Source organism: Mobula hypostoma, chromosome 1, assembly GCF_963921235.1.
Source record: "Mobula hypostoma chromosome 1, sMobHyp1.1, whole genome shotgun sequence".
NCBI classification, from domain to species: Eukaryota; Metazoa; Chordata; class Chondrichthyes; order Myliobatiformes; family Myliobatidae; genus Mobula; species Mobula hypostoma.
The window spans coordinates 74,796,344-74,811,590 of NC_086097.1; the positions used below are offsets into that span (position 1 = coordinate 74,796,344).

The following is a 15,247-nucleotide window of genomic DNA, read 5'->3' on the forward strand; positions in this document are numbered from 1 at the left end:
CCCTTCCAGCTGTCTGTAAATGAAGACCAGGCTTTGCCACTCTCTGCTTTCACAAGGTATTGTTATGTCAGCAAGCCCATCAATTAGGCTGTCTGAAGTTTTATCACCACAGCAGCAAATAAGTGCCGGTACAGAAAGGCTCCTGCTCCTTCACAGCTCCTGCAGTTTCAGACTGTAAAGTCAAGGGGTCATTTGGAGGTTAGCGACTGGCAACAGTGACCTTTTCAACTGAGATTTCCACACCCAGGGCACAAAAAAACAGTTCATGCCCACCAGCAATGGAGGCACTAAAAAATGTGAGTGAAGGTAGACAGGCAACTTCGTTCCACGGGTCAAAACATACACTTTTGATTTTGTGATGAAAGATACATACTGTATGCACTTTGACTCTGGGTAATAAAGTGGTGCAAAAGGACCTAAAATGGAAGTGGAGCCCCCCAGTCCATTAAGAGCTTAAAAAGTAATACTTTTCTAGAGAACATATTGTTATAGATTCTTATATATTAAAAAAAAGTTTGACAATTTCTGTGTGCCATCAAAATGCTGCAATTCAGGAAAAATGGTGCCAAGTTTGCATTTTGCTTCTGGTTTGACCAATACAGTTTGATGGTCCATCACTGTTACCTGAAAGTTGCCACTTTCTTGTTCTTCTCAAAAAGCCGGATAAAAATTACATTGCGAGAGCTATTTGAAATTAATCATCGCAGGTCTGGCTTCAATTTAGCAGCCACACCTCTTGATCCCCTCTCAACAACCACCACCCCCACCCCTGGAAAAAAAAGCCTTTACATTTCTTGCTATCTAAAACGTTAGCAATCGCTATGCAGGGGCCAAATGTTTGCATTTGAAATGGAGCCAAACTACTCTACTCCACTGACTTTTATGTCCAACTTAGAGCAAGAAATACAACTCATGCGAATGGCATGTAACAAATGTCTCATAGCTGTGAAATTGGGGGATGGGGAGGAAAAAACAAGAATGAACCAGGAGCCCAGAAAAAAGAACTGTACAATTCTATGACAGATTTCTGATGTAAAATAGTCATTGTCAAACACATTATTATTTTTCTAAAGTAAGCACTCTTCTTTCAGAATGGACCTTCTAACGGAACCGCAATAATCTTGCCAATATTTGAGCAAGTGCATTATAAAATATTTTCTATCAATATACTAATTATTGAAGGGAAGAATCCTCTAAAGATTCGCATTTTATCTTGTTGTCAAAAAATGTCACCCAACACAATTACTTATCTTGCCTAAGCTCTAGTTGAAAAGCTGCTTCAGGCATTAAAACTAGCTAAGCAACTGAAGAAAGAGATGTTCTTCAGGGAAATGGTGAGGGTCCTTTTAACAAGCAGTGCAGATATCATTAAATCAAATCATCAGTAAACAAACATCTGTTCCACAGTCAGAATGCACAAAGTGACCCTGTGCAGAATGAGAACAATTCAGTTACGATTACCAGATCCAGACGGAATTCAGTTTACCCCCATGTTCGCACTTGCCATTATTGAAACACAGGATGAAACAAAGTAATATTAAGTTTGTGTGCAGATACAGTATCTGCAGATGTATTTCTGACTTGAGTCAATGGACCTTGAATACATGTCTAAATGGAGGTCTCGTGCAAAGAAACAGGTCAAAACAAACACCCACTGCAGATTTAATTTACAAGTTTTATAGGAAACGCTACAACTGCAATATTCAAATAAAAACTTTCAGATGAGGCATTAGCTTTTTGGTTTTTTTTAGTTGGATCTGAATCATTGTCAGTTGTTGGACTTCCATCCCTAAGTTCCAAAGTCTAATTGCTGCCTTTCCTGAGGTTGAATCAGCAGTTTATTCTCACTGAGGCCAGTAGATGGAGTATTTTACAAAAGCAGGGCTTTTCATCCATGCGGAAAGACAAACTGGAGAATAAGACCAATCCGTTGAACTTTGGCCAGTTACAGGGCAGCACTGACGGCCTGAATGCTTGACTGCCAGTGAGGGTGCTCCAAAAATTGCAAATTGTGACACATGACAGGCAGAGACTAAGGTTAACGCCTATTAAAGATTAATTGTGCACCCAGTTTTCTTCTCAGTGATCCTTGAGCAGAAGGGGATGGGGGGGGGAGGTTGGGACGTAGGAGTGTGGGAGAAGAGAATTTAGATGGGTCCAGCTCTTTACAGATGAACAAATTTACTGGGGTAGAAGATTCAATGGTGACTTTCAAAGAAGAAGTATACATTCTTTAAGAAGGAAGAACTCCACGGAAAGAGGGGGAAATGGGACTATCATATTGTCGTCCACAGCCAAGTTGCTCTTGTTTGCCTCCTCAACTGCAATGTTTCAGTAATGTATAGAGTCATAGAAAAATACAGCACAGAAACAGGCCCTTCGGCCCATCTAGTCCATGTGGAAACCATCTAAACTGCCTACTCCCATCAACCTGCACTGGGCCCATAGCCCTCCATACTCCTACCATCCATGTGCCTATCCAAACTTTGGTTAAACATTGAAATCAAACTTGCATGCACCACTTGTGCTGGTATGACCTTATGCAAATAAAATTGTAAATAACTCTTGATAGTAAATGCTGGCAGTTATCTTCCTTTGTTGTTCTAAGATTTATATCTGTTTATAGCACTCCTTTCCCTGGACCGTCCTCCCCATTTTCTCCTGTGCAATTAAATCTAAGCAATGTGTCCGAGAGGGAAGAGAGAACAGTCTTCTCCTTGGCCACTGTTGACATTAGTTCTGGGAGTATGGCTGAAAGAAATAGGGGGATTAAACCTGTCCCATTAATATTCAGTGTCACCAAATAGGGCTGGTGCAACATGTGATACCACAGCATTATCACAGCACTTTGATTTATTCAGCACACATTATATCATTATAGATAAAACTACCTGTCCAGGCTGAGCAAACCCATTATCAAAGGAAGGCTACCACCCACCCTCCTTGTAAACTGAACCTAAAATGATATTCCGAGTTGTATATATTTGCACTCTAGTCTAATATTCAAGTAGCAGTCATTAATGATACCCTCTGTGTCTTTGACAAAGATAAGCTACCCATTTGCTTTTCTCTTGACCTTTGGCATGACTGACCATGCCACTTTCCTCCACTACTGTTCAACGGGGCAGGGTAAAGCTTAGCCAATTCCATTCCTATTTGCAACAAAGCTAAAGAGTTCTTTCCCTCTGCATTTCCGGTACTTACATCTGGTCTCTCACTCTTTCTTATTGTCCACTGCTGACATCATCTGAAAGCACTGTGTCCATTTTTATGCATTCACCGATGACAACCAACTCCACCTCAGTGCTGCCTCTCTCATCTCTGACTTATCAGAGTGCTTGTCTGATATCCACTACTGCATCAGCAGAAACCTACCCCACCTCATTTTTAGGAATTACCAAGGCTTTGATTCCTGTCAGAAGCTCTCTACCATTTTTCCTACCTTCATCAATCTCCTTAGCAACCACGATGGAATTTTTGACCCCAAGATGAGTTTTGGACTGCAATTTTGCCCTTAGCAAGTGTACTGATTTCTAATTGGCCTAAGCTCACCTGTTGTATCCCTCATTCAGACTCTTTGCTACTACTATACCTGAACTACACATTCCTTTTAGGTGTACCTTGTTTTACCCTCCAAAATGGAGCTAATCCAAAGTTCTGCTACATACGTCTGTTTGCACACTGTCTCTGTTCGTGCATTGGATCCTGACTATGCAATACCTTGTTTGAAAATTCTCATCTTCAGAATCAGATTCAGATTTATTACCACTGACATATATTGTGGTAATTGTTGTTTTGCGACAGCAATACAGTACAGTACATTAAAAACTATAAATTACAATGAGAATATATATATATAAATTAAACAAATAGTGCAAAAAGAGAACAAAATAATGAGGTAATGTTCATAAATCTGATGGCAAAGGGGAAGAAGCTGTTCTGAAAATATTGTGTGTGTATCTTCAGGCTCCTATACCTTCTCACTGATGGTGGAATGAGAAGTCGGCACATCCTGGATGGTGACAGTCCTTCATGTTGGAAGCCATCTTTTTGAGGCAATGCATTTTGAAGCGATCCTCAATGGTGCGGAGGCTAGTGCCCATGATGGAGCTGACTGAGCTTACAAACATCTCTAGCTTTTTCTGATCTTGTGCATTGGCATCTCCATACCAGATGGTGATGCAACAAGTCAGAATATTCTCACGCTGTAGAAATTTGCTGGAGTCTCTGGTGACACACAAAGTCTCCTCAAACTCTTAATGAAATACAGCCACTGATGTGCCTTCTTCATTGTTACATCAATATGTTAGGCCCAGGACCTGAGATGTTAACACCCAGGAACTTGAAGCTGCTCACCCTTTCCAACACTGACTCCTCAGTGAGAGCTGCTGTATGTTCTCCTGACTTCCCCTTCCTGAAGTCCGCAATCAATTCCTTGGTCTTAATGATGTTGAGTGTAAAACTTTTGTGACACCACTCAACCAGCTAATCTATCTCACTCTTGTACTCCTCCTTGTCACCATTTGAGATTCTGCTAACAATGGTTGTGTTATTGGTGAATTTATAGATTGCTCTCAAATTCTTCAAAATCCTTCCATGGTCTATAATCTCCTCCAATCTTTTCTTTCCATGGGATGAAAACTCAAAGACCCTGGAAATGTTCTACAGCTGTGCCATGGACAGCATTATAAATGGTCGCATTATAAACCTAGTATGGAGTCTCCAATGCATGGGACCAAAATAAGCTGCAGAGGGTTGTAGACATGGGCACTAGCCTCCCCACCATTGAGGACATCTTCAAAAGGTGGCTCAAGAACACTGCATCCATCTTTAAGGACCCCCACCATCCAGGACATGCTCTCTTCTCATTGCTACCATCAAGGAGAAAGTACAGGAGCCTGAAGACGCACACTCAATTTTAGGAATAGCTGCTTCCCCTCTGCCATCAGAATTCTGGATGGTCCATGAACTCATGAATACTGCCTCACTATTTTGCTCGTTTTGCACTATTTATTTTTTTAAAATATCTTATTGTAACCTATAGTAATTTTTATGTATTGCACTGTACTGCTGCCACAACATAACAAACTTCACAACATATGTCAATGACAATAAACATGATTAATATTTATGTCCCTCAATTTTAGCCTACCGAGTATTCCCAAACTTAATTGCTCTAACAGTGGTAGCCATGTCTTCAGTGCCAATGTTTTTGAATGTTTGGAAAGTCTCCTCAAAACCTTTTCATCTTTTCAGACCTTCCTTGGAACCTACTTGTCTGGACAAAAACTTCTGGTCACCTGCCCTAGATTTTCCACAAGCTGTTTGTTACAAAATTTGTTTGATATTGTGCTTTTGAAGTGAATTGAAACTACATATAAATACAAGTTGTTGGTACATTGATTAACATAGATCATGGTTGACACTTTGATTTGAATCAACTGGAAAAGTAAAGCACATCCACATGTGACTATCTGAAACATAGACCTCTGCTGTAAAGTTCAATCAGATGCTTACATTTGAAAATCATCAGTTTTATTTAAATTGTGCTTTGTGCTGTAATGTTGAGAAAATGTGGTTCACTTCTTTGTCGGGGCAGGAGAGGTGCTCCCAGTATTCAAAGGGTTGTAAGTATAGTGTAAATTAAACTTCAGAACTTTTGGTGTCCACACTTGCTCATTTTGAGCATTGTAACCTTCTCTGTACTAGACTCACTGGCAGGCTAATGTACTGTGTTCCTTTGGGAGTTGATTCAAAGCTCTGTAGCTATACTCCCTTTTATCAATCAGAATACGGCCAATTGAGATTATCAGACCAGGCAGATAAGACTGTTTTTTCTCCTCCCAAGAGCCACTAATGGTGTGTGCACATGACACACACAAAAAAAACTCCAGATGAGGAGAGATTCATGCTCTCCTATATCACATCACTGAGTAATGCACCCTCCTCTTACCCTTCCCCCATTCATCTCTCCCTGGCGTACTCCAAGTAATGGGCTGGACTAAATTACTAGGTTTTTCTTTTTACCCCCAACCATTTTTATTATTTACATCTGGTAGTCTCCTTATTATAAAGTCTCTCTTGCTCCCTTCGTACACAATTGCACACAGAGCTGCAAACCATTATAGTCCCTCTCAGCATGGGAACTTCATACTGTCTTCAAACAAATAATTACAGGCAAGGTTAAGGGGTCACAGAGAGGTCATATCTTTGGATACTCATCAGAATGTTTACATTAGTACCAACAGAGGTTCATTTAACATGCCGAGATTTTAAAAATGCTTCCACTGTGGTACAAATGCAGCAGGAGCAATTTGAAATGCCAGACAAAAATTTGTAACGCCAACTTCCAAGTACCTAATCTTGAAAAGTTTCCATTTCCTCATGTTTAATGTATTCACCAAATGATCTGGACAACACTAGTAGTTCCCCTGCCATTACCATTAAAAAAGAACACCCTAATCTGCATGATGCCTCTGTATGTAGGGATAGCATTCCTCTACATTTGTGCCCAACTTTGATTGAACTTAAATCTCCTTTACTCATATCATCCTACTTCATTGACTCAACACCACACCTGGCAGCTTGCTCTTATTCTCAGCAATTTTGCCGTGAGAAAGCTTGATGCCTAACTTTATTTATCTGGAACAGAGCCCAAATTAGATAGTCACTTCTCCTTGAACAAACTCTCTTCCAAACGAGTTGTTTAACCGGTTTGTAAAATCTTGTAGCTGATAACTGGAATCCAGCCTACAAATGCTATGCAAATTAAGTTCTGTCACAGAAGGAACACTTACACTGACAAGCACTGCATTGGTAAGCAAAATTTTAATTCACTTCCAAGTGCAGGTTAGAATGCAAACTGATTTTTTTTCTGCTATACTAAAATCGAAATGTTTGAAGCAAATGGTGCAAGAATTATTGACCTTTGCTGAAATTTCTACCGATTGCAGTTCAAACCAAGATTAAAGATTGTTTAATGCCATTTCCTGTACACAAGTGTAAAGGAGAACAAAGTAATTGTTACTCCAGGTCCAGTGCAACACAAAAAGATAAAGAAAACAATAATAATATAAGAAAACACAATAAATATAAATATATAAGGTAGCTTATATATATATTGATTGAATGTCCATAAAGCGGTGCTAGGCACAGAACGTAACTGTGCATTAGGTTACTGACAGGAAATGATTATGTAGTGGTGGGCTAATGGGTGGAGGTGTTGATCAGCCTTACTGCTTGGGGAAAGTAACTGGTTTTGGGCGTGGTGGTCCTGGCGTGGATGCTATGTAGCCTCCTCCCTGATGGGAGTGGGCCAAACAGTCCGTCAGCAGGGTGGGTGAGATCCTTCATGAGGTTACTTGCCCTTTCCAGCACCTTTCTATATATACATCTTTGAGGGCAGGTTGGCTGTTGCTGGTGATGTATTGGGCAGTTTTGATGATCTGCTGTAGAGCCTTCCTGTCTGCTGCAGTGCAGTTTCCATACCAAGCAGCGATGCAGCTTGTAATAATGTGCATCTGTAGAATGATTGAGTATAGATGTGCATAGTCCAGCTCTCTTCAGTCTCCTCAGAAATTAGAGGCATTTGTGAGCTTTCCTGACTATCTAGGATGTGTTCTGGTACCATGAGAGGTTGGGTGAGATGTGCCCTCCCAGGAATTTGAAACTAAAATAACATGTAGATATTACTTCTGCTTTGGCAAGCTTACAGATTTAACTAGCTACCAGAGAACTTGTAAACTTGCTTCTTCTTGCTTTTTCTTGGGAGAGTTAGGAACACCATGACTCAAAAATATTAAGCAGCCTTCCCATTACCCATGTAAATTATTTCACAGAAACCTGGGAGTGAGTGCTTGAACTTTTCTGTATTTATCATCCAGTAACTCAATAACCTATAAGCACAAACTCTCCTTGCAATTTTCTTGTAGTTTGGATACATTGACCGTTGAACTAAATATCCTATTTAGCAAAACTGGCTCAAAGAATTGAGGCTTAGCATGTTAAAGAAACATCAAGTTAGGGAGTGATTTGATGAAGTTTGTAAAGCTACAGACACATTTTTGTATTATGGCAGAATCAAGGGTTATAGAACTCTGGTAGGACATTGGATTATAGATCTTAACAAATGGCACAGCAGCATTGAGGACATTCTCTAGTCCTACCTCTTAACCTTCTCTGTAGAAACCTTATATGGCTGTTCACAGTTAGATAAATCTTTATTGGCACTTTGTAGGTTATTGAATGGGAAAACCTCAAGAGATGCTTCTCCCCCGAAGGCATTATTTTGCCCTGGACCACTTAGCTTCTTTCTCCCATGGCCAAGCAATGTCACGTGACTACCCTCAGTCAGTTTGATAAGGTAGCACAATCATATCAGGAAATCTAAAATATGGGTTCCATTTTCTCTGTTTACTATGAGCAAAAGAAACAATATGCCAAACCATCACATTACATTTGAGTACAAAAGCAAAGATATCTTACTACAATTATATAAAATCTTGGAGAGACAACATCTGGTGTATTTAGCACACTTTTGGTCTCCCCTTGTAATAAAAAGATAGCTTGCTTTACTTTAGACTAAATGCAGCAAAGTTTCAATAGACTGATTACATTGATTCCTGAGATGGCATGTCTGTCATATGAGGAGAGACATTAGGCTGATCTTCTATTCTCTCAAAGTTAGAAGAATGAGATGTGACCTCTTTTAAGTGTGCATATGGTTCTAGAATCAGGATTCACAGTCTCACACAAAAGATGGCTGAAATGAGAAGAAATGTCTTCACTCAGAGGGCAATGAACTTCTGGGATTGCTGAAGGCTCAGTCATTGTGTTTAAAACTGAGATCCATAAGCTTCTGGATTTTAAAAGAATCCAGAGATAAGGGGAAAGGACAGGAAAAGATTGTATAAGGGTTGAAGCACTAAATACCCTCCTCTTACCCTTTTCTTTATGTCAGAAAATGAATGGTAGTTTGTGCATAAAATTTAAATTCATACTTATTAACGTAATAGATAGGAATAAATTCCCTTTAACACTCATTTTGACATTATGTAGCAAACTGAAGAAAACATTACTCTAATTCTTTGCAAAGTGACTGATTTCTCTTGTAAATTTTATCTTCCTTACATAAAACTTTAACCACCTTTCTTAAGGGAAGACCTTTTTATGTAGCATCTCCGACAAGCTAACAGTACTTACTTTTTGGAACTCAAATACCATAAATAGTATGGTTTGGGAGATGTTCATTCAATCCAGCCTGTTACTTCCTAACGCATATCCTCATAGGATTTATACCCAATACTGCATCTGGGTAAGGGTTGGGGGACTGTTACGTTAAAACTGAGCTCTTTGAGACAATCATACTAAAATGCTTAATATTAATTGTGCCTGGGAGTAAACCCGTATCAGGCTTATCCCTGTAATTCTACAGTAGTATAGATTGGACTTAAATTTGATGGTGCTGTTTTTCTGTTATCCAACAGGGACTGAAACCTGAGGATGAAGAAAGCTTTCCTCCAATTCAATGAGGTAAGTCTACTCTGTGATTAATACATCCCTCTCTAGCACTGGCCAAGAAGTGATTGTGCACTATAAATAACATGCTTGATGCTTGTACAACACTGCAGTAGCAGCCAACTCAGTCATCACCCCACCATGCCCACCAGTGGCATTCAACGTCCAAATCAGTGTGAAGGGTGTTGTGGGATGGGACATTTAGAGCACATGGCACAACTGGGCTGCTTATGGAAAGCAGCTGGTCTGTTGGTTTCGAGTTCCACCAGATCTTTGGTAGAGGTGGGGTGGGGTGAGTGTGGGTTCAGCTGGCTAGAGATCAACACCTGGTAGAGGATGGGGCTTTGGAGGTAACAGAGTTAAAGGCAGTCAACAATTCAAGGTGTTTGTGAGAGATATTTGGGGGTTTGGAGGATTTTGAAGCTGGCAATTATGAATTCTGTGGAATCAGGGAATTGGCAATAAAGAGATTGTGGGATTGGGACTAACTGATGGGTAACACAGATTGGAGAAACTCAAGGAGCAGAGGGCAATAGTACTGCTATTTATTCCAATCCCTGTTCGGCACGAACTAGAAGGGCTGAGATGGCCTGTTTCCGTGCTGTAATTGTTATATGGTTATATGGTTATGGTTATAGGTGAGCATAACCAAGGCAGTCAGTCCTCGGAACATCTACAGGAAGAAGAATTGTTTCAGTATGTGAGGCCTACTTAATTACATGTGGTACCTTGGTCTTCTGTATTATGAATTTTGAAGTGATAGACTCCCCAACAACATATTCACTGGATCTACTGCAGTTCCACGGACTTGACCTCCACCATGAACCTGTGGAATGCTCCGCCACAGACTGCGGTGGAGGCCAAGTCCCTGGGTATATCTAAGGTGGAAGTTGATCTTCCCTGATCGGTCAGGACATTATAGAAGATGGCAAGGAGGCAGGTGTATGGGGTTGAGTGGGATCTGAGATCAGCCATGATGGAATGGCGGAGAAGATTTGATGAGCTGAATGGCCTATTTCTGCACCTATATCTTAAGGGCTTATGGACTGTTTACTACTCCTTAACAGGGGCTGTTGAATGACTGGGCAGGGGTCTCAGAACTATGCAATGAACCAATCATAATGAAACAACTCAGACCATAACAATTGTCTCCTTGGGAAACAAGGTCGGCGGTTAAACCAAAGGATGGAAGCTGAGGTATTCTTTGCCAGGAGACTGACAAGGCACAGCTTTACTGTTTTGATCTCCCTTTCTGCTGTGGTTAAGCAGCAATCTTGCACCAAACAGACGCCTTGCTGAGTGCTCCTATTCATTCACGGCAGCTTTTTTGATGGACTGCTCAGTATTAAGGGTGTATCATATTTCTTGGTCCAAAGTTAGGATGTTCTGTGCTCCTGTTAGTTGCCGGGATACATTCAGTTTTGACACTAATAATAGGGCAGCACCAATAGCATGTTTTCACAAAATGCCAGATGTACATTTAAACAAACTGCAATCTAATTTGCTCGAACACTTGATGCCAAGTCTCAAAGAGGAATGTCCACCCACAGAGTAGGAGTCCCATGAGTCACTTCTAAGCCAAAGAGTTTTGAAACTTAAACATTGTCAAAAATAAAACTGGCTCGTGAAGGCCGCCAAAGATGATTTGATTTTGGTGGTATAGTTTATTTTATCATTTTATGTGGCCATGAACTTGTTGACATAGGTTAGCATAATGCTAGCAACATCTCCAGAGACAAGTACCTTATGCGAGGGTTGTTCTGCCACAACTCAAATCATTACTGCAAAGTGCCCATGACTCAGTTTGCACTGTGCCTTTTTTTCAAAGGACTAATTGTATAGTTCACATGACTGAGTACTAAAGGCAATTACCAGTAGGCAAAGCCAAGAATAAAATGCTAGGAACAATTTGAGACCAGTCTTCAGCAGGTTCATGTGATAACAAAACATGAACTCAATTATGCTCATTCTTGGATCTAAAGGCCAACCCCAGGAATAATGTCTCCACATTATTACCATTATGCATTTTCTTTATAATGGAAGGGTTACCACAGCACTAAAGGTAATAATATCCAAGTGGTACCTTTAGAAGAAAGATACATTGATTGAATCCCAAAGGTTTTGTTTCATGTAGCGGGCACGTAGAATTAAATTCAGACTATTAGCGATCTTGAGCTTGCATTTTCTCTACAAAAGTTGTACGTGAAGCTCACTCCAACTTTAAGTGTGCTGTCATACGCAAAGGAAATGTGAGAAATTGCACCACGAGTTCTTAAGTGCAGAATGCCAGAATGAAAACCTGTCAGCAGCCCAAACACTACTGACAATTTCTCCTGTATTTGTCAATGCAGCGACAGTGAAGGCACCCCACAGTAATCCATCATGTATCCCGAGAGATGAGATGAGGTGCCATATAAATGCAAATTCTTTTTATCTTTTTCTCATGATATATATCAAGCAAAAAATCGAGATGACGAGCGTATTTTGATCAGGTCCTAACTTGTTCTTGATTCATTCAGGTACAACCTCTCCTGTTTTGTGCAAATCTGGGAATGAGCAATGTTCTTGTCAATTCTGCACATGATATGGAGGGTGAACCAAGTGTATGTAGGCAAATTCTTTAGATCATTGTGGGTACTTTGAATGTTTACTATCAAAATAAACGTCATCAGATTAAAAGTCAACTGAATTTGCAGAAAAATATTTATAGAACTAGAATGTCATCAGAAAACAATAATTTGTGCTGCAGAATTAACTCTGCCTTTACATTATGGCAAGCTCTAAGAACCCACTCACTAAAATCACATTATATTATAGGATCACACCCAAATAGAAAAGATAAATATAAACAGAATGAAAGGAAATCAGCCAGACTCAATGCTTTAACAAATTACCAGTATTCCTACCATGAGGATATTACAAAGCTCCAGTGAAATACATGATTGTTTACAAGACAGTGGTAATTGATTAAAGATCAATTTATTATTTTATAATGCAAACTCAATGTTCTAAATTAAATTGGAAAAATACTAATAAAATTATACCATAAGACTTAGGAGCAGAATTAGGCCGTTCAGTCCATCGAGTCTGCTCCACTATTCAATCATGGCTGATTTATTATTCCTCTCAATCTCCTTCTCCTTCCTTCTCTCCATAACCTTTGATGCCCTTACTAATCAAGAACTTATCAACCTCCACTTTACGTATACCCAGTGACATGGCATCCACAGCCATCCATGGCAATGAATTCCACACATTTCCACCCTCCTGCTGAAGAAATTCCTCCTCTTCTCTGTTTTAAATTAATGTCTTTGTATTCTGAGGCTAGGTCCCCCGGTCCTGGATTCTGTCACTATCGGAAACATCCTCTCCCAAGTACATTCTGTCTCGGCCTTTCAATATTTGATGACTCAATGAGACCCCACTCCCACCACAGTTCTTCAAAACTCCCGCGAGTACAGGCCCAGTGGCATCAAATGCTCCTCATACATTAACCCTTTCATTCCCCGTATCATTCTTGTCAACCTCTTCTGGGCTCTTTCCAAATCCAGCACATCCTTTCTCAGATAAGGGGCACAAAACAGCTTTCAATTCTCCAGGTGAGGTCTGACCAATAAAGCCTCAGCATTACATCCTTGCTCTCATATTCTAGTCCTTGAGGCCAAGGTTGCTCAGTTCCACACTGGCTGCAGTGGGAGATGGCAGTGGGGGTGGTTTTAGGAAGCATCCTGTGCAAGATCTGCAGACTCTGTCAGGATGGGCAGCTGATGCACAACAGAGCACATGGATGGCTTGACACTGATGGTGACCGCTTCATCTGCTTTTTGCCTTTGGGTCTGCTTACATCGCAGTGACAAAGTGCTCAGTGCCTTACCTGACACACTGTCTGTTTTGAAACGGAACAGGCGAGGGTGAGGAGGTTTCACTGTTCTCAAGAATATCCTTGAAGAATTTTCTCTGCCCCTCTGGAAATCTCTAGCTGTGACCGAGCTCAAAGAAAAGTGCTGTTTTTAGGAGAGTAGTGTCAGGCACATGGACAATGTGAGCTCCCAGCAGGAATGGTTGATTGTGATATGAACCCTGTTACTGGGGTTGTGCTCCTGATTTGACCATCACCTCCCTTCGGTTCCCCACCTCTTACTCTTTAATCCATGGTCCACTGTCCTCTCCTATTAGATGCCTTTTTTTTTCAGCCCTCTACCTATCACCTCCCAGTTTCTTACATCATACCCCACCCAGCCACCAATCCACCCCCCCCACCTCGTCTCACTTAATACCTGCCAGCCTGCACTCCTCCCCTCCCCCACCTTCTTATCCTGGCTTCGACCCACTTCCGTCCTAGTCTTGATGCAGGGACTCAGCCCGAAACGTTGACCGTTCATTTCTCTCCATAGATGCTGCCTGACCTCCTGAGTTCCTCCAGCATTTATGTTGCCTGAGGTCTGGGTTCTGTTGCATGGGAGCAGGTCAGCATCCGCAGTGTGCAGAGAAATGCCCCCCACTGGCACACTGCTTTCCTCACCGGGTGTGGGAAACGAGCTGCGGTTCTACAGGAGCGATGGCAATGTTTCTGAACAGCTGCCTGTTCTCCACAAACAGGGAGATTCTTCGCCGCAGCAAACTGCGCTCCTGTGTGGATGGGCTCCTGTTAGCCCATGAGTGGCTTGTTCTCCTTCTGGAGGAAGGACATGGCTCAAGGGAGCTTGTCTCTCTTCTGATAGGAGCAGAGGCACAGGCCCCACTCTCTCTCTCCCTCTCACTGCCTTATCATTGTCAGCAACGTCCTGACCAGGCAGCACGGAGGGGGCAACTGTGTGGCGGTGAGCAGTCGCCAGTGTTTCGGAGGATGCCCGCCAGCTCAGGGGGTTGAAACAATGGCAGTTGGTTTGTGTATCAACAGAATGTTGTATCACTGTCTGCGTAGTTTCTTGAGAGCAACTGCAAGATTAACACTCTCTTCACCAAATGAGCTTGTACCTCCCAGGCAACACACACACTGACACTCATAGCTGACCATCCCAAGCTGCTCCAGTCTGACCCCGGAGCCTGAGGCTGCCTCACCTAAGGCAACAGCCTCTCCTGGGCCATCACAGGTGTCCATACAGATCCTTAAGGGAAAGAGACAGCCTTCTGACTGAGGGGTAGGGGAAAGGTAATTATCGCCGTAAGACAACCCGGTTCAGGTGCTGCAAGTTCAGTGACACAGCGTGGAAGGCTGAAATGCTGCCGCTTAAGTGAACCTCAGCTAGAATCTCATGGGCGACTTTTAATTCAATGCTCTTTCTTTGTGGTATCCATCAGCCTGAAACAGGTGGTTGGCCCAGCCCGCTGATCAGCAGGTTATGTGCATGCTCTCATTTGCAATGGTTACAGTGCAAAGAGAGGGCGGTCACTCCAGCATCCTTCCACCTGCGAGAGAGAAGCCGATCTGAGGTGAGTTCAATGGCATGGAACTACGCAGCAAGATATGAAGGATGTTTATGCATTGGCCGGGGTCTCCTGTCTAATTTTGATGGACAATATTAGTGGTAACAACAGGAGCGAGATTGACTTGCCTCACAGTGGGGAGCGTCTTTATGAAAATTGGCAGTCAACTGTATCTGTGCCTCTTCCATATTGATGGGAGATGAGGTTGTAGATGCAGAACAGGGGCACCCCACCCCCCGCCACACCTGCAGCACCCTCCTTTTCTCCCTAGTTCAGCTGCCCTGTGTCCCTCAGACTCCAAGGC

At 41.8% G+C, this 15,247-nt stretch overlaps 1 protein-coding gene and 1 long non-coding RNA gene across 11 annotated transcripts in view; one reads left to right on the top strand and one right to left on the bottom strand.

Annotated features, from left to right (window-relative positions):
- Positions 1-15,247, top strand: part of LOC134348056 (uncharacterized) — a 39,083-nt gene that overhangs the window by 16,272 nt on the left and 7,564 nt on the right. For both annotated transcript variants that reach the window (XR_010018343.1, XR_010018344.1), the window contains exon 3: positions 9,486-9,531. This is a non-coding gene — a long non-coding RNA (uncharacterized LOC134348056). The remainder of the gene's footprint in view (positions 1-9,485; positions 9,532-15,247) is intronic.
- Positions 1-15,247, bottom strand: part of meis2a (Meis homeobox 2a) — a 112,240-nt gene that overhangs the window by 6,281 nt on the left and 90,712 nt on the right. The gene's annotated exons all lie outside the window — the stretch shown is intronic.